Genomic DNA, 18,780 nt, shown 5'->3' on the forward strand with positions numbered 1-18,780 from the left:
ACCAAGGACAAAAGTGGCAGGACACGTTGGAATAAGCAAAAACACTGCGTTAACAGCGACAGCAATGAAGACACGGCAGTCAATGCCGGATTCAAAGGCTATAAATCCGGTCAGCGGAAAAAGCCATTCAAAAAGAATACTCAAGGCCCGTCCAGTTTGGACCGAATACTCGATCGCTTGTGCCAGATACATGGCACCCCCAAAATGCCAGCCAATCACACTAACAGGGATTGTTGGGTGTTCAAGTAGGCAGGCAAGTTAAGGGCCGAAAACAGAGACAAGGGGCTGCACAGCGACGACGAGGATCCCAAGCCGAAGAACAACAATGGACAGAAGAGCTTTCCCCCACAAGTGCGGACGGTGAACATGATATACGCAACCCACATTCCCAAGCGGGAGCGGAAGCGTGCGCTACGGGACATATACGCGATGGAGCCAGTCGCCCCAAAGTTCAACCCATGGTCCTCCTGCCCGATCACTTTTGATCGAAGGGACCATCCCACTAGCATCCGTCATGGCGGCTTCACCGCATTGGTTCTCGACCCAATCATCGACGGATTTCATCTCACAATAGCCTGAACCTGCTTTATCAGGATACAGTGCGGAAAATGGGCATAGATCCCTCAAGGATTAAGCCCACAAGAACGACCTTTAAAGGCGTTATACCAGGTGTAGAAGCCAACTGTACAGGCTCAGTAACACTTGACGTGGTCTTCGGATCCCCGGACAATTTACGAAGCGAAGAGTTAATCTTCGATATAGTCCCGTTTCGCAGTGGCTATCACGCCCTGCTCGGACGAACCGCATTCGCAAAGTTCAATGCGGTGCCGCACTACGCATATCTCAAGCTCAAGATGCCAGGCCCTCGAGGAGTAATTACGGTCAACGGAAACACCGAACGCTCCCTCCGTACGAAGGAGCATACGGCGGCTCTCACAACGGAGGTACAAAGTAGCCTTCTCAGGCAATTCTCCAGTCCGGCCATTAAAAAGCCAGACACTGCCAAGCGCGCCCGGCACACTCTGAGCAAGCGTAGCACTGCGGCCCCAACCCCAGCTTTTGCGACATAGCGAAACCAGTACCTCGCGTACATAACTACGCCCTTGAAATACCATGGGCATAGGGGAAGGGGCACAATAACGGCATGCCCAAAATACAGCTTAAAACGTACTAGGGGCTGCCGGATTCTTTTTTTTAATTAATTTTTTCTTACTTTCAGGACTCCATTCTTCGGACGACCTGTTCGGCAATTCCACTGCCGCACAAACGATGCAAGATCCAGGGAGGCAGACAAGCCATGCCGCATTATGGAACTCCCATGTGGTCTCTGTTACGAGCGGTATACCTGTTTTAAATACAATTCCGCGGACTGCCCCTGGTCAGGACATGTTAAATAGTCCAATATCTTTTTGCTTATCGCACTACTTGTATCGTTCGGCTTTGATAAATAGCCTCTCTATAAACAATGCATAGCTTTTTGTCTATTTTTTGCATTATCCTCTTTTCATATATATGTTTATTAAATGACATGATCGCACCCGTACATCATGGTACGGCAAACACACCAGGGGCTTCAGTACCCCTCATTATGGTGTGAGAAGTCCGTACACTTTCACAAGTGCGGCACCCCGAACTTATAGCACTATATGCATCGGCTCCGAATCATGATTTGGGTCAATAGTTGGGTTTGCCCGGCTCCTATGTTTTGGTGCCTTACGTTCCGCTATATCGGCTAAGGTAGCACTAGGAGAACCACTGCGATTGTGCCCCGGTTCAGCTGGGTTAAGCACCTCAGTGGAGAAATCTAAAACTGACTGTCATGATGAGGCGAGAGACCGGTCGCTGTTCGAGAGGTTTTTTGAGTCCCTAAAGACTTATGCCGCTTCGAGCGAGGAGCTGGCTTTGTCCAGCCAAGGCGTGGATAGCGCCCCGAACTCGGTCTTCCGAACTAGGGGCTTCGCTGAAATTCAAAATTATAAAGTTCTATGGCTAAGTGAGAGTTTTCAAGCATTATAGTCCGGTTTCCTGGTTCGTTGTGCTGAACGCCTCCCTCGAAGGTCCCAACCATGGGAAAAAGAGCGCTCAGGTTTATCCCGAACACCCCAGCACTAGTGGCATGGGGGCAGAAGCCGACGACTGGCCATCTCTCAATTTTTGATAAACGGCCGCACAGAAAATAATATTTTAAATTCAATAAGCATTGCTTAGCGCATATGAACAAGTTTCCAGCGCACAGGATAAACACGAGCGAGTTCATTCAAAAATTACATCCTTGGTACATTCATCCGCCACAAGGCGGGCACCCGCAAGAACATCCTTATAGTAGTTCTCAGGCTTGTGATGCTCCTTCCCCGGCGGCGGCCCGTCCCTCACAAGCTTTTCACCGTCTAGCTTACCCAGTGCACCTTTGCACAGGCAAGGGCCCTACGGGCACCTTCGATGCAGACGGAGCGCTTGATGACCTCGAGCCTTGGACAGGCCTCGACCAGCCGCCGCACCAGCCCGAAGTAGCTCCCAGGCAGGGCCTCTCCGGGCCACAGCCAAACTATGAAGCCCTTCATGGCCTGTTCGGCCGCCTTGTGAAGCTCGACCAGCTGTTTCAGCTAGTCGCTCAAGGGCACAGGGTGTCCGGCCTCAGCATACTGAGACCAGAACACCTTCTCCGTCGAGCTGCCCTCTTCAGCTCGGTAGAATGCGGCGGCGTCGAATACGCTGTGGGGAAGATCTGTGAATGCCCTTGGAGAACTCCGGATTCGGGTAAGTAACAAGTAGTTTGCTTTTATATTTCTGCTTTGCATAAAGAATGCCTTACCCGCTGCTATCTTCCTCATCTCCTCCAACTCTTGGAGGGCCTTTTGGGCTTCGGCCTTGGTAGACTTGGCAGTCTCAAGGGGCGCCGCGAGCTCGGATGCTTGCGCCTTTGACTCAAGCTCCAAACTCTCATGTTTTTTCATGAGAGCCTGAAGCTCTTGCTGCACCTCGCCGACCTGAGCCCCAAGTCTCTCTCGCTCGGTGCGCTCCGCAGCCGTTTTCTTTTCGGCCTCAGATAGTGCCTGCTTGAGGGTCGCCACCTCAGTCGTGGCCCCTACAATAAGCAGTACAATCCTGTTACTCTTTTTTCAATCAAGCCTTTTTATAGGCACTTTTTCTGTAAGGTATTTCTTACCTTCTTCCTCCTCGAGCCGCCGCTTGGTAAGGACGAGCTCTTGCTCGGTCCGCTCAAGGTCCTGCTTCAGGACACCCACCTCCGCAGTCAGTGCGGCGGTGGATAGCAGCGAAGCCTGCATACGCATGACTCTTTATTGTTAGACTCCTGCGAAATTTAATAGATCCTCTATTCGGCTTTTCTTTCCGAACACCAAATAGAGCATCAGGGGCTACTGTCTATGCGGTAATATTTTGACATATTTTTACTTACCTCGAAGCCTGTCAGAAGGCTAGCGCAAGCTTCAGTTAGTCCGCTCTTGGCGGACTGAACCCTTTGGATCACCGTACTCATAATAGTACGGTGTCCCTCATTGATGGAGGCGCCGTCAAGCACCTCCAGCAGATTGTCCGGCACCTCCGGTTGGACGGAGGCCACCGGCTTAGAAGGCTCGCTCCTCTTAGAAGGAGTTCTCCCACCGCGGTCCGGAACTGTTGAAGATTCCGGCACGGTGTCCGGCTCAAAGCCGGACTTGGAGCCCTCGGGGGCCTTGTCCCCTTCTCTCCTGGAGTCCGGGAGGGTGCCTTGCGGCTCCTCCAGGACCACCTCCTCCTGCCCCGGAGTTTGTCGCAACGCCACTTCGGCGTCGTCCATAGTATGGGGGGAGACAACGGGCGGAACTGAGTTCACGTTCGATGAGTCCAGGGAGCCGCCCGACAATTCATTGAATTCGGCCCGGGGCGGACTGCATAATTATATTCGACATTAGGGAAAGCTGTGCAACAAAGGAACATCATGATTTGTTCTGATATCCGAACTTACGATTTCGCCGGACGCTTGGCCCTGTTTGGCCACTCCTCATTGCCCTCTTCGGCGTTGGGGGCGTAGTCCGGCGGAGGGGTCTTCCTTTTCCTAGAGCCCTCGGCCTCCCCCGTTGGGGCGGCCTTCCTCTTCTCTCCTCCCTCCGCTGGGGAGGGAGAGTTTTCTTCTTCCTCCTCCTCGTTTTCGCGGGAGGAGGGCGTCTCGGACTCGTCAGATGACGAGTCCGACACCACCACATTGCGGGCACTCTTTCGAGTCCCCGTGGTCTTCTTCTTCTTGGCCTTCTTCTCTGGCACCACATAAGGCGCCGGAACCAGCAGCTTTGCTAGTAGAGCTGGGGCTGGGTCTTCGGGCAGCGCAGCCGGACAGTTAATCAGTCCGGATATCACCCGCCAAGCCTGTCAAAGGTAAGGGAGTTTAGATCCCGCATAGAGTCAAACTATGAAAAAACTTAACATCCTGTAAAAGGTGAAAATATCTTACCTTGCTAGCATGACGCTGCGAGCTGTATCCGCGGTCCTCGGAAGCGGATGCGGGAGCCTCGGCACCTTTGATTAGTGCCTTCTAGATGTCTTCATACATCGTGTCGAAGAGCCTGTTAAGGGTTTGGTGCTGTGCCGGGTCGAACTCCCACAGAGTAAAGTCCCGTTGTTGACACGGGAGGATTCGGCGAACGAGCATGACCTGGACTACATTTACAAGCCTGATTGGCTTGTTTACCAGGGACTGGATGCATGTCTTCAGTCCGGTCACCTCTTCCTCATCACCCCACGATAGGCCCGTCTCTTTCTAGGACATGAGCCGTGTGGGGGGTCCGGATCGGAACTCGGGGGCTGCGATCCATTTTGGATCGCGTGGCTCGGTGATGTAAAACCACCCGGCTTGCCACCCCTTTAGGGCCTCTACGAAGGAGCCCTCGAACCACGGGACGTTGGCAATCTTGCCCGCCATGGCGCCTCCGCACTCCGCCTAGCTGCCGCACACCACCTTGGGCTTGACGTTGATGGTCTTGAGCCAGAGGCTGAAATGGGGGCGGACGCGGAGGAAAGCCTCGCACACGACGATAAACGCCGAGATGTTGAGGATGAAGTTCGGGGCCAGATCGTGGAAATCCAGGCCGTAGTAGAACATGAGCCCCCGGACGAATGGGTGAAGTGGAAAACCCAGTCCGCGGAGGAAGTGGGGAAGGAATACTACCCCTTCATGGGGCCTTGGGGTGGGGAGGAGCTGCCCCTTCTCGGGAAGCCCGTGCGCGATGTCTTTGGACAAGTATCCGGCCTTCCTAAGCTTTTTGACGTCGCCCTCCGTGACGGAGGAGACCTTCCACTTGCCTCCCGCTCCGGACATCGCTGGAGAAGGTCGAGGTGGGAAGTGCGGGCTCGGGCGCTGGAGCTCGAGTGCGTAGGAGATGGGTAGGCAAAGGAGGAACAAGGCGTAGGTAAAAAGGGTGGATCCTTATCCCCTTATATGGGTGGATGCGGTTATGCGTCCCCACCTGCCTAATAAAACTCGTTTGCCTCCCAAGCGCCATGGTAAATGGTGCGGTTGGGTTACCCACGTCCGTATTGATGAGAATCCCGTAAAAAGGGCACACAATCTCTGCTTTGACAAGACGTGCCAAGGAAACCGCCTCGCAAAACATGCTGAGGTGGAAAAGTAAAAACGATTCGAGTAAAGAACTTGGCTGTAGTGTGATGACGCACTGCGGAATACGTCAGCAGATTTGATTTGTATTAATATTATTCTCTCTATGGCAATATGTGGAAGCTTATTTTGCAGAGCCAGACACTACTCTTGGTGTTTACAATCTTCTATGAAGGACTTGGAGGAGGAACCCGCCTTGCAATGCCGAAGACAATTTGCGCGCCGGACTCGTCATCATTGAAGCCTGGTTCAGGGGCTACTAAGGGAGTCCTGGATTAGGGGGTGTTCGGGTAGCCGGACTATACCTTCAGCCGGACTCCTGGACTATGAAGATACAAGATTGAAGACTTTGTCCCGTGTCCGGATGGGACTTTCCTTGGCGTGGAAGGCAAGCTTGGCGATGCGAATATTCAAGATCTCCTACCATTGTAACCGACTTCATGTAACCCTAACCCTATCAGGTGTCTATATAAACCGGAGGGTTGTAGTCCGTAGGCAATCAACTCCATACACAACAATCATGCCATAGGCTAGCTTCTAGGGTTTAGCCTCCTTGATCTCGTGGTAAATCTACTCTTGTACTACCCATATCATCAATATTAATCAAGCAGGAGTAGGGTATTACCTCCATCGAGAGGGCCCGAACCTGGGTAAAAAACATCGTGTCCCTTGTCTCCTGTTACCATCCGGCCTTGACGCACAGTTCGGGACCCCCTACCCGAGATCCGCCGGTTTTGACACCGACAGGGGCTCTTAAATTTATATGAGCCATTTTATAATATGTGTTCTTCTTCTAAGTCATTGGAAAGTCTTTTTCTACCCTCCTTTCTTGACTCAAGTGTGTGGTCAATAGCCGGATAGCCTGTTTTCTCTCTAATGCCGCTCGAGTTTAGTTCGCTAAACTGGCTTAACAAGGAGTACTCCGCCTTCGGGATAGGAGGTTGCACCCGTAGGTTGACCCGCTTGAAGTCCTTAGATCGAAGGTGTCATATTAATGCACGACAGAAGCACAAAAGTAAGACCAATTTTCGGATTGGCACCAAATGACTTGATTTAGTTCAGACATAAAGTTTTTACTGTAGTTTTTTGGTTTTCCAATCCTATGGCACTTTTAAACTATTTGTGTGTTTCCAGCATAAGTCTCGCAGTGTAACGCTGGACACCTTTAGAGTTTCCCCAAAAACATTCTCGGATATTTCTATATATGCATCGGTTTCGAATTGTGTCTTCGGTCAATAGTTGGGTTGCCCGGCTCCTGTGCTTGCCTCCTATGTCCCGCTTTGTTCGGCTAGGTGTGCAAAGGGAGAACCACTGCGATTGTGCCTCCAGCTCGAATGGTTAAGCGCCTCAGTGGAGAAAGCCGAAAACTAACTGTCACAATGGGCGTAAACTGGTCAGCGATCCGATGAAGGTGTCAAATTATAGATCGATACCGATTACCCCGTGATAAACGATGGGCATTTCATAACATTGGCCGAAGTGTTAATGACTAGACATCGGTCGGTGGCGAACACTAACCAGGGGCTCATAGCTAGCTTCCCCAGTTTAAAGCTCCTATGACTAAGTGAAAGTTATAAAGCCCACATATCTGATTGCCTTGTTTACGCTAACACGACCGCCTCCGGGCACCGAGACCTCCGCTAAGGGTTGTCTTGTTACTACGGAAACACCCCGCGTAGCATCTACAAAGGGGTAGAAGCCGACGATGGGCCACTTTCAAATGGTAAACTGTCGCAACGGAGTCAAAATAAATATCATCGGCGTTTGTATTTAATATATGAGGGTTGCCTTCCGTAATCATCGTTATAAAGCCATAAATATGCATCAATTTGACTTAAGATTTTGGCCAAGTTGGGTTGCCTGGCTCGTGTGCTTACCCCTACGTTCCCGATTGTCCGACTAGGCGGTAAAGGGAGCACCTCTGTGATTGTTACTATTGGGTCATCTCAGTTAGTACCTCAGACTGGGTGAAGCCGAAAGCTAGCGATCTTAAAGGATATAATTGGTCGGCAATGACGGAAGTGAAAATTTAGGTTCGCTAAAGACCATATATCGGGAACTTTCTCCAAAATAAAATCATCAATATTTTTCTCCCGCATTGATCGGAGGTGAGGTTGCATGATCATGGTCGGCATGACAACCCAAAGAAAGGAACCAATAGCGGGACTATTTTCTTTGGAGGACGTTTCTTACATTAAAATAGTAATATAACATTCTCTCCGCATACCTTTGTTTATAAAACCGTATGGCCGGGTCGCCTTGTTTGTCGTAAATCTTTGCCCTCATAAAGGCTTTATAAAGTGGGACAAACACTCCCCGGCTACTGGCCGAGGAGGTTGAAGCCGATGGTCGGTCAACAAAGTTTTGTAAAGTGCGGATCCGGGCATTAATGATGTAGAGTACTTGGATACATAGAATCATTACACATAATTTGTGATTTTACTCCGGATATCGATCCTTAATTAGGCCACTCGTGCCCACATTCAGGCCCAGGGGCTACTGGGCTTCGGGCTTATCATTTACTAATATTAAAGGGGCACATCGATCCCCTGATCTGGTGTTGCCACCCGACCAGTGTCTCAGGGGCTACTGCATTGCCTATTCAATACAGAAAATTCAAAGTGCTCAGTGTTCGGCTTGACCGAACTATGGGCAAAAAACGCATCTTTGGATAACAATAGCAACTATCTAGGACCTATCCGGCATCAAGCTAATATATTACGGCGACATCTTGATACCCTTTCTCAAGGGCCCGTCCGCCATCACTATCTCCTCTAATGTGCATCTCGGGTTTTAGGCCGACACACACACACCTTGAGGGCTACTGGTTATATATCTCGTTAGTAAATAAATTGCATCAATCGGAAATAAAATCCGTAGGCAATCATCCCAATCCCGAGGTGGTGCACCACCTCGGGAGCAGTCCGGCGTAAAGCTCGGATGCAAGTGGCTGGCTCTATAGAGGGCATTTTCGGCAATAAGGCTCGGCTAAACTCCTTCAAACTTTTTCAAACACGAGGTAATCTATGACACTTCGGATACAGTCCGGCGTTGGAGCTCGGATACATTCCGGCGTTGGAGCTCCGAAGCGGTCCGACATTGGTGTTCGGCTGCAAAAGATACCTCGGATGCAGTCCGGCCTTGGAGCTCAGATGCAAGAGGACACCGCCACACGGGAACAACTTCAAACCAAGGTGCGGCGTAAAAAATAACAAGGCATTTCTAAAGGCCGAAAACTTAAAGGGGCTCCTCGGATACCCGGCGTGTAAACTCTTCGGATTCACTTCGGCGATCCTCAAGATCGAAGATGAGAAGATTTGTTGAACCAGTTTTCAAGACCGATGACCGAAGATGAAGAACAGTTCAGAAGAATCGAGGAGCGTCTCCAACTTGAAGACCGGTTCAGGGGGCTACTGACGGTGTCCTGGAGTATGGGGTACTCACCGTGTCATCTCCCGACCAGCTAGATCGGGCCGAGGACCCCCATGGCGGTTCACTCATGGGCCAGTTCAGACAGCCCATGACGCATACAAGGAAGACTCCACAAGACTTGGCGCCCAAGACGAGGACTCTCCTAAACCCTAGGCCTCTGGTGTGTTATATAAACCGAGGCCAGGCTAGTCAATAGACAACATCTAATATTCATTAGAACAATCTCGTGGTAGATACATGTACTATGTACTACACCCATATCAATACAATCAAAAGCAGGATGTAGGGTATTATCTCTTTGAGAGAGCCCGAACCTGGGTAAAACCCTGTGTCCATGTTACCATCGCTCCAAGATGCCTAGCTTAGGACCCCTACTACGAGATATGCCGGATATAGAACAGACACATGGTCCATCACAAGTCCAACCTACGTCATTGTCGTTGCTTATGTCCAAGATTGGTTAATAGAACAACACTAAAAAAACTCACAAATGACTACACAAAATATACAGGAAAAGGAATACACATAAAACATAATATAAGAACACCGAAAAACTCAAAGATTTGATACTAAACATACGTTGCAGAGAAAATGTAGAACACACACATAGACACATGGTAGACCAATGTGTTTTGTATACTACATCAATGTGGCATGGTTAAGGGTAGCGGCTAACATGGTGGCAAGGGCACATGGGGCGAGTCACCCCAGGAAGGAAACATGCACTACAAAAAAAGACACATCCGTGACATTTTGGGCTGAACGAATTTTTTCTGTCATACTTATGACACTTCTATGACAATAATTGCGACAAAACACGGTATCATCATAGATCTGGTGGGGTCCTACTTCTATGACACAAAATCATGACAGAAAATGGGCTTTTCGTCCTGGGCGGGCCGGAGACGCGGCTGCATGACATTCTTTGGGCCGTCCATGACGGGAAAAACCATGGTAGAAGCGAGGGCGAGGAAAATATCGAGGTGTTCCCGGTTACGGTGGGTAGTCGGGGCCGAGCGATGCACGTTTCTCTCGTACATGCACGCGCGTGGGTGCGAGGCGTTGGGCTCTAACCGAACCCGAGCGAGGCGTTGGGCTCTAATTGAACCCCAGCAATTGCATTGCAGGCTACACGTTACTGAACCCAAGCGATCGATCGATGGCTGTTAACTGAACCCGATCGAGCGATTCCTTCGCTACTGCTGCTAACTGAAGCCGATTGATGCTGCCTATGGATGAACAGTGAGCGTTGCTGGGGGGTTTGGATGAACAGTTCCCGGTGGGGTGGATGAACAGGACCCCATAGTGTTGCCTCTGGATGAACAGGACACCAATCGATTGAGCCGGTTGGGGCTATATGAACAGGACCCCATGGAGGGCTGGATGAATAGGACCACCCCGTGGAGGGCAGGATGAATAGTGGACGGTGGAGGGCAGGATGAACAGTAGCCCGTGGAGGGGTGGTTGAATAGGAGCCCGTGGAGAGGGGTGGTTGAACAGTAGACGGTGGAGTAGCGCGCGGTGGAGGCTGGATGAACAGGAGCCCATGGATGAACAGTTGCTTGTGGAGGCTAGAGGAGGTCGACGGTGGATGAACGGTAGCCCGTGGAGGCTGGAGGTAGTCGACGGTGGAGATGAACAGTATCCCGTGGAGTCCCGTTTTTCGGTACACCACACCCCTCCCGGTGAACAGGATTCCCGTTTCGACCGTAGCGCTCCAACACAAGTCCGTTTCCTCCGTTTTGCGGTACGCCACACCCATCCCGATCAATAGGACCCCCGTCTCGACCGTAGGAGGTCCGCTTCCTCCATTTTGCGGTACGCCAGACCCCTCCCGATGAACAGGATCCCATTTCAACCGTGGTCGGTCGAACACAAGCCGTTTCCTCCGTTCTGCGGTACGCCAGGCCTCGTTTCCATCGGTTGTTCCATCCAAGCCCTCCCGATGAACACAACGACGCATTCCATTCTGACCCAGCCGGTTGGCTCCCCATGAACACGACGATGATGTTGTTTGTCTGTTCTGGCCCAGCCATGTACACGGGCCCTGGCCGTACGTATGCACGAGTAGGCGTTCGAGACCCTGCCCGTATGTACGTACGTGGCCGTATTTTCTTTCTTGCACACTAGCCGTTGTACGTACGTGTACATGCTACGTGCGTGCCTCTACTACGACACGTGCGCGCCTCTACATCGACCAGTATGTACGTACACGTTCGCGACCAGAATGACAACGCTACATATGCGACCAGGTGGGTCCCGACTGTCAGGCACTTCCTTGCGTGCGAAGATGTAGCTGGTGGGTCCCAACAGTCAGGGGGCGAATCGTTTTTTTGCTCATACGCACTTCCTGGCATGCGAAGATGTAGCTGGTGGGTCCCAACAGTCAGGGGAGACGTTTTTTCACGAAATATGGTGGCCCGTCCGGTGGGTCCCCGCTGTCAGGTGGAGGAATAATTATTTTGCGTGTAATAAGGAGGCACTTCCTTGCTGCAGCCATGAACCCAGCTGTCAGCCTCTCCACGTACAGTCCATGTCCGATGGAAGCCATTCCTTGACAACGTTGACCACACCACGCCGAGAGAACCAGGGCGGTGGATGACGGTGAGGCCTAGGAAGGGGATGACGCGGAGCCGGGGAAGACGCGGCAGTGGAAGCCCGCGCGGAGAGGGGTATGAGGGTTCACTGGTTCGGCTGCGGTGTGAGGCTGCCGTCACCGCAGGGCCTGGCTAGCGGTGGGAATAGTAGGGGCGGTGAGGCCTCCGTGGCAGCACAGCCGGCCACAGGAGGCAGGAGCATGCGGCACGACCGGCGCTACTTTAGGCGGCTGGAGCAAGAAGACCAGAGGTTGAAGAAGCACTACGTCCGTTGGATGGACATCGTATGGTCACTGGAGCTAGAATCATTCATATTGACTAAGTTGACAAAGCACTCCGTCCCCGTCAACTTAGTAGGCCCACAAGTCAGCCTCCCACCAAGGCGGGTCCCGACCAGCAGGGGAGTATTCATTTTTTGTGCGTAATAAGGAGGCACTTCCTTGCGTGCGATGATATAGCTGGTGGGTCCGACCTGTCAGTGGTGGGAATATTTTTTCGCGAAATATAGAGGCTCTTCCGGTGGGTCCCAGCTGTCAGGTGGAGGAATCATTATTTTGTGCGTAATAAGGAGGCATTTCCTTGCGTGCGGCCGTGGACCCAGCTATCAGCCTCTCCACGCACAGTCTACTTCCGATGGTGTCATTTGTTGACCATGTTGACCACTCCATGCCGAGCGCATCCAAGGTGGTGGACGACGGCGAGGCCCCGGAAAACAATGAGCCGGAGATGGGAAGACGTGGGAGTAGAGTCGCAGACGGAGAGGTGTATGAGGGTTAACTGGTTCTGGTGCGGTGTGGTTCGGCAGTCGGTGGAGAAGAACAGGAGGTGTGGAGGGGTGGAGGGATGGCCTGGCCAACGGTGGACTAGCGCTTCACAGCGAAGAGTGCTAAGCAGAGCTGGTAGTAGCAGGAGGCGGGAGCAGGTGGTCCCGGTGGCGTTGGAGGAAGAAGACGAGAGATTGAAGATGGATGCCGGTCGTTGGATGCAAATCCAACGGCTAACGATGTCAGAATCATTTGTTGACTAAGTTGACAACGACTTGCATTGGCTTCGGCCTATTGGCCCACATTTCAGCCTCCAAAAATGTGGCACGTATTCAACCCATTTTTTCAGAATTTACAGCCTTTTTTTGCGGGGTAGAATTTACAGTCCATTTGATCTTTTTTTGAATTACAGTCCATTAGCTAGGCTGGGTGAACAAATAATGTAGCGTCCATGCGGCCCATTTATGTTTTTCCTAAAAAATTACATGCCATTTACACTTTCTCGAAATACACAATTTTGCTAGGCTGATTCTAATTGTAATGTTCGAGTGGGTGGAGCAATGTTATCAAAAAATAAACAGGGGTCGAGTATTTTGTTATATATATATATAAATAAGTGATTTATTATTACGTTGGTCCTTAAATCTTACCAAGCTTTTGTACAGAATCACCATGATTTTCGTTGCCAAAAAAAATCCAGGATTATATTGTTAAGAAATTATTTTTATAAGTTAAGAAGATATGGGATATTGTTTTCTTACATATGTAAGTACCCGTTAAATATATGATGACAATAAAAATAATATATAATAACATATAAAATAATTTAAATATATATAATATAGTTAAAAGGGAAACATAAGTTGGACCAGGCGTTCCTATTCTTATATAGAAAAATAGAATAGACCTCTGCATTTTCTTCAAAAAAAATACATAAATTGGGTTGCCGATGCTTCAGGGAAAATAAAACCTCGGATGGGAGGTCCATAGGCCGGTATGGACCTCCCATCCGAGGTCGTGGGCTGCGCATGTTAAAAAAGAAAGCCTAGACGGGGCAGCCCAAAACCTAGCTGATACTTGCTGCCCCGGTGATAATAAATGATACCTGCCAGCTCCCAGGCTTCATTGTGAATTTATCTCCTATAGTAACTACGTTGAAGCACCTAAAAATATAACTATGTTGACAAACCTATGGGCCCCAACGTCAGTATAGCATTAGGAGGAAGTATTTTTTCGATGAGGCACTTGCTTGCGTACGACCATAGACCTGGTGGGTCTCGACAGTCTGCCTCTCCACGTACAGTCCTCTCCAGATTCCTCTCGTTTGTTCAGCATGTTCACAACGGCAGACAGCGGCGTCGCGGCGAGTGCACAAAGGCGCAGGAGGAGATCCGACCACCTGAGGAAGTTCCTTATTAGTAACGAAACAACTGAACTAGCCCAGTGGCCGAGTGACACTACCCGGCAGTTGTTCTGCCCGGGTTCGATTCCACTTGTACACAGAAAATATCTCCAATTTTTTTGCCTCTGCCTTTATTGACATGTGGGTCCCAATTGTCATCTACGCACACCACATCCCACACTTGCCAAAACTTTGTCCCTCATTTTCTCTATTTTTCGCACACTCGACATTGTGTGGGCATTTGGAAAATAGCATATCTTTTTAACTGTGCATCATATAAAGATGTGCTATGCACGAATGTTGATCAGCATGATGTTAACTAGCCGGTAGTTCCAGTTTCGACCATGAATAAAACTTCTAGCATGATGTTAACACTGTTTGAAAAGGTCGTGTTAATATAAATGCCCTGCCTCTGAAAGTTGCAGTTTCTTATCTGAAACTGAACTTGGAGTTTCTTATCTGAAACTGAACTTGGAGTTTCTTATCTGAAACTGAAACTTGCAGTTTCTTCTCTGAGAATCACATTGTCTGCACTTTTATACTCCTATGAAACTACATTTTCTTAAGTGCTAAAAATAGATCTTTAAAATTCATAAAATACTTCATATGCTCAATATTGCAAATCTGAAACTCAAAAGACATTCATATCTGAAAGTACTCTCAAAATACACAACACAAAACACAATTCACAACCTGCAAATACTAACAACCCTAAGCTCCTCCTGACAATTCACAACCTGCCCGACTATTCCTCGGCGGCAGACAGCTGCCCCGTGAGACGATGTGAACGGTGAGGGAGAGGATGGCGGGGAAGCATCGTCGGGCCAACTGTTTTTCTCCTCTTGCAGTTGTGTTCGGTCGACGAAGACTCCACTGGCTCTCTCTGGCACGACACCCTCACAAACGGCACCCTGTAGATGCTCGATCCTTCAATCTCTAGTGGATGCTCCATCTGGGATCGATACTCCCACCACCACTCCCTCACGATCGGATTCGATGAATCTGTTTGCTCCATGGCCCAGAGGAGCAGCTCTATGTACTCCCACGCGACTCCCTCCGGGAGTATCACCGCCTTTTCGCTCTGTTGCACATATTTGGCCATGGATGTCGCCGTCGCCGCTAGTTGGTCCTTGTTGTCAAACCAAGACTGTATCTCCAACATCCTAGTTAGCTTCACAGGGTCGCTGTCGGTGTCAAAACCGGCGGATCTCGGGTAGGGGGTCCCGAACTGTGCATCTAGGCCGGATGGTAACAGGAGACAAGGGACACGATGTTTTTTACCCAGGTTCGGGCCCTCTCAATGGAGGTAATACCCTACTCCTGCTTGATTAATATTGATGATGTGGGTAGTACAAGAGTAGATCTACCACGAGATCAAGGAGGCTAAACCCTAGAAGCTAGCCTATGGTATGATTGTTGTGTATGGAGTTGATTGCCTACGGACTACAACCCTCCGGTTTATATAGACACCGGATAGGGTTAGGGTTACATAGAGTCAGTTACAATGGTAGGAGATCTTGAATATCCGCATCGCCAAGCTTGCCTTCCACGCCAAGGAAAGTCCCATCCGGACACGGGACGAAGTCTTCAATCTTGTATCTTCATAGTCCTGGAGTCCGGCTGAAGGTATAGTCCGGCTACCCGAACACCCCCTAATCCAGGACTCCCTCAGTAGCCCCCGAACCAGGCTTCAATGACGACGAGTCCGGCACGCAGATTGTTCGGCATTGCAAGGCGGGTTCTTCTCCAAATCTTCTGTACCTGTAGGAATAATGTCCGATTTTTGTAATGTAGTGCTCCTCGGCTTCCATGCCCAATAATGGCCGTCTTCCACGTGTTAAACGAATGTGAAAAGTCGGGGTGTTTTTACATCCACACCCCTAGTCGTATAAACGAGCCGCCTATTTAACGGGATGGGGATTTAGGTCCAAACCACATCTTCTCCTTTCCGCGAGTTATCATCGGAGCGCTTCCAGCAAAGGTCCGTTCCAACATGACCAGCCATCACAGCTCCTCCCCTCACCCCTCCGGTCCCAAACCCGGGGACTGGGAGATTTGCACTATCCCGCATAGCGAGTTAGCATCGCTTCAGGCCAAGGGATTTCTCCCTCAGGCATACATGGTCCCGGTCCGAGCCGGTCTCGCCACCTACAATGGCGGAAAACAAGCGGAGAGCACCCCCAATCCTTCTAAAGGAGAGCGGGTGTGCCTCGTCCCCTATATAATAAGGGGACTGGGATTTCCAATTCACCCATTTCTCCGCGGGCTTCTGGAGTTCTACGGCCTCCAACTGCACAATCTCACGCCCGCCTCCGTATTGCATATTGCGCGTTTCGGTGCCCTTTGCGAGCTATTTTTAGGCGTTGAGGCTCATTTCGCGCTGTGGAAGAGGTTATTCTGCCTGGTGCCCCATTCTAAAAAGGGGTCTATATACCAAGTGGGCGGAGCCGAAGTATGGCGCATCGCCGGGACCGGATACCTACCCGGAACCCCAAAGAAGGCATCCGAGGACTGGCCTTCGGAATGGTTTTACATAGATGACGTCCCGCTACCGGACCCTATCCGGGTCGGTCTCCCTGAGTTCAACAGTGCTCCATTGAAGAAACGCTTGAGCTGGCATCCGAGGAGCTCTCAGAGAGAAAGCGACAAAGACGTCCTTTACCTGATGGGCCGGATAAGACTGTTGGCTCATTCCAGACTAACCATGATTGGAGTCATGGCCGCATGCATTATGCGAGGGGTGCAGCCACTTCAATATAGAGGCCATCCCATGTGGGATTTCAACGGGGAGGATGATGCCACCCGTTACGGTCGTAAGGGGCCGGCCTCAGCTGCCGCTCTAGTACAGATCTTATCCTCTTTGTACAAGGGAGAAAAGGAGGAATTCCTCCGCGTCAACCCGCAGGCCGGATTTACTATGTACGATCCTCCAAGTTGGGTAAGTGAACAACTGCGCTTGCCCGTTTGTTTTATACTCCCACGGTTAGATATGTAGTCTAACGACTTCAATGCAGGAACTGCGACAGGTGGTAAAGGATATAAACAGCCGCCCTCCACAGCCCGAGGACCCAGAACGGTCCCTCGATCCGGACTCCGAAGAGGATCCGGACATATCGGTGGAGCTTATCGACGGGGTGTTCCATCAGCTAAGCAAGGACAATACCTTGGTAGCCATCACGGCTGATTACCCAGGGTTAATCCAGCCTCCCAGGTGATAGAAACCAGAGTCCCATTCCCTTGAGAGAGATTCCACTCTCGCGTATTCCGGTGTTTCTGACGACAACCATGTTTTGCAGGGGAGATTTCTGAGGCAGGAGGCCGAACCTGCGGCGGCTAGCCAACGAGGGGCCACAGGGCCCCGTGGGGTAAAAAGGAATGTAGTCCGGACTGAGATGCCGGCGCAAAGGTATAGCGCACCCTCTGTTTCCCTGGTGTTATTCTGTCAGGGCATATTAACGTTCGTGCTATCTTCAGAACGAAGAGACCTCACCGGACTTCATCCGGAGAGGTTGCCAATCGCGCCTCCACCAGCCAGGCTCCAACGTCTGGCCAGGAAGCAGAGGCGGGCACGAGGCGCGCACCGGACGCTCCTCCGACAGAGGATGCGGACAGGCTGTCTGCCACAAATTCTGAAGTGGAGAGTGCCATGAACCACAGGCGTCGCCGGACAGTTCTACGTGACGCTTGTTTCTCCCAAGAGGCTTTATAATCTGGAGCCTAGGGTGTTGGAACTCGAGGCGACGGGCGAACTCGTTTGAGATTGGAAAAAGGAGTAAGGCCTTGGTCTCTTTATAAGAGGTTGAATACCAGGGGCCCTCCCCATAACCGTTTGGGACTCGCCTTTAATCGAGAAAACATGCTAACGGGCACGATTGGGTTACCCACGTCTGTATTGATGAGAATCCCGTAAAAGGGGGGCACACGATCTCTGCTTTGACAAGACGTGCCAAGGAAACCGCCTCGCAAAACATGCTGAGGTGGAAAAGTGAAAACGATTCGAGTAAAGGACTTGGCTGTAGTGTGATGACGCACTGCGGAATACGTCAGTAGATTTGATTTGTGTTAATATTATTCTCTCTATGGAAATATGTGGAAGCTTATTTTGCAGAGCCGGACACTACTCTTGGTGTTTAAAATCTTCTAGGAAGGACTTGGAGGAGGAACCCGCCTTGCAATGCCGAAGACAATTTGCGCGCCGGACTCATCATCATTGAAGCCTGGTTCAGGGGCTACTGAGGGAGTCCTGGATTAGGGGGTGTTCGGGTAGCCGGACTATACCTTCAGCCGGACTCCTGGACTATGAAGATACAAGATTGAAGACTTCGTCCCGTGTCCAGATGGGACTTTCCTTGGCGTGGAAGGCAAGCTTGGCGATGCGGATATTCAAGATCTCCTACCATTATAACCGACTCTGTGTAACCCTAACCCTATCCGGTGTCTATATAAACCGGAGGGTTGTAGTCCGTAGGCAATCAACTCCATACACAACAATCATACCATAGGCTAGCTTCTAGGGTTTAGCCTCCTTGATCTCGTGGTAGATCTACTCTTGTACTACCCATATCATCAATATTAATCAAGCAGGAGTAGGGTATTACCTCCATCGAGAGGGCCCGAACCTGGGTAAAAAACATCATGTCCCTTGTCTCCTGTTACCATCCGGCCTTGACGCACAGTTCGGGACCCCCTACCCGAGACGCTTGTCTCTTGTTAAGGTCTTTAAAATCGACACACAGGCGCCAGGATTTGTCCTTCTTTGGTACCATCACCAGGTTTGCTAGCCAGTCCGGATGTTTTATGTCTCTAATGAATCCGGCCTCCAATAGCTTGGCTAGCTCCTCTCCCATAGCCTGTCTCTTGGGTTTGGAAAAACGCCAAAGGGCTTGTTTGACAGGTTTGAATCCTTTTAGGATACTTAAGCTGTGTTCGGCCAGCCTGCGTGGGATCCCTCGCATGTCTGAAGGGTGCCAGGCG

The sequence above is a fragment of the Triticum urartu genome, chromosome 3, assembly GCF_003073215.2.
Source record: "Triticum urartu cultivar G1812 chromosome 3, Tu2.1, whole genome shotgun sequence".
In the NCBI taxonomy this organism is placed as follows: Eukaryota; Viridiplantae; Streptophyta; class Magnoliopsida; order Poales; family Poaceae; genus Triticum; species Triticum urartu.